The sequence below is a fragment of the Schistocerca gregaria genome, unplaced genomic scaffold, assembly GCF_023897955.1.
Source record: "Schistocerca gregaria isolate iqSchGreg1 unplaced genomic scaffold, iqSchGreg1.2 ptg000043l, whole genome shotgun sequence".
NCBI lineage: Eukaryota > Metazoa > Arthropoda > Insecta > Orthoptera > Acrididae > Schistocerca > Schistocerca gregaria.
Genome location: NW_026061702.1, coordinates 8674629 through 8676332, shown reverse-complemented (window position 1 = coordinate 8676332; position 1704 = coordinate 8674629). Strand labels below are relative to the sequence as shown.

General features: G+C 45.3%; 1 non-coding gene across 1 annotated transcript; it reads right to left on the bottom strand.

Annotated features, from left to right (window-relative positions):
- Window positions 1–396: 396 nt before the first annotated feature.
- On the bottom strand, window positions 397–471 carry Trnat-ugu (transfer RNA threonine (anticodon UGU)). The gene has a single exon. It is a non-coding gene; the product is annotated as a tRNA-Thr (tRNA).
- Between the last annotated feature and the right edge of the window lie 1233 nt (window positions 472–1704).

Here is a 1704-nt window from a genome sequence, read left to right as displayed (position 1 = left end):
AAAAATGTATTTTCGTTATTTACGTTTAGTCTGCAATTCAAGGAGTATTTATCAGCCCTTCCTCTACCTCTGATTGTTCCTAGACAGCAACTTCCTGTTCTTCTTGGCAGGAAAAGCCGATCTGTCTAAGCTGGATATGCAGCACTCGGCAGCCTGCACTTGATATTCGTCCGTATTTTCGGTGAGTATGTTTGCATGCATTCTGCAGTATGAATCCTTTTGAGCACGTGCGACACGGGACGAGTTATCATCTACATCTATATGGATACCCTGCAAAACACATTTAAGTGCCTGGCAAAGGGTTCATCGAATCACCTACACAACTGATAATTAATTGAAACCCTCAGCTGGCGACAGGTGTTGTTGATATACTTCGATGGGGACAGCTGAAAAGTGTGCCGCTACTGGGACTCGAACCCAGGATCTCCTGCTTACAAGGCAGACGCTCAATCCATCTGAGCTATCGAGGGCACAAATGAACAGCACGACTGCAGGAATTTATCCCTCGCACGCTTCCCGTGAGACTCACACCCCGAACCGCCCACAATCCGATTACGTAATGTACTTAATAGGTATTTGTCCATCCACTCATTACTGGCTCACACTAAGGTGACGATTCCCGTAAGATTTCCGGTAGCCTGTGCGCATTCGCACAGACGAAGGTCAATGGCTGGGTGACGTTTAACCATAGATATGAAGATAGTAACTGTTCTAGAAAGAACAGGCGCCACTGACGACCGTGCAGCTCTTCTAGAATACATGATAGACCGGCCGATGTGGCCGAGCGGTTGTAGGCACTTCAGTCGGGAGCCACGCGACCGCTACGGTCGCAGGTTCAAATCCTGCCTCGAGCATGGATGTGTGTGATGTCCTTAATTTAGTTACGTTTAAGTCGTTCTAAGTTCTAGGAAACTGATGACCTCAGATGTTAAGTCCCAAAGTGCTCAGAGCCATTTGAACCATCAGTCCGTATGTTTGCACACTACTTACAGTAACTTATGCTAAGGACAACACACACACAACCATGCCCGAGGGAGGACTCGAACCTCCAACGGGGGGAGCCGCGCGAACCGTGACAAGGCGTTGGACACATGGCGGGTACCCCGCGCGGCTCATGGCAGCCGTGACACTGCTTCAAACAATGGACTGTAGAAACTTTTGTAAAGCACGGATTAAAAAAAAAAAAAACCCTTTCCGTTCCAGGAGTCTAGACAAGTACACCTTTAAAAAATGCAACTACAAAGAAATTGAATTTTCGAACGGGGCAGGGCTTAAAACTTTGAAGAGTTAAATTTTAATGGCCGTTCTCTTGTATGCAAATAGTTTCACAGTAGAAATTTCTCTAGTTTTATTTATTTATTTATTTATTGCTGTAGGTAAAGAAGGATAGGATTCTGAGAAGGGGGAAGGGGGGGGGGGGGGGAGGAATCTCGCCTCTCCCACCTTGGAATTCTCAGTACAGAATTTTTATTCATTACGAGATTCTCAGCCACTTGCAGAAGTGATTTCGCGTGATTCTGCAAAACTTTTCCTTTAGCCAATCGTAGCAACTATAGGATTCCGTTCCTGCTGCATGACATGTCTCGGAACTTAAACTGACCAACTTATTTGCATAAAGAGCTAGCTTATCATCCGCTTCTTTACTTGCTTAGACCGTTCATGGTCTGCAAAGCATTTTTTCTTTAATCGTTTTTTTTATGTCTT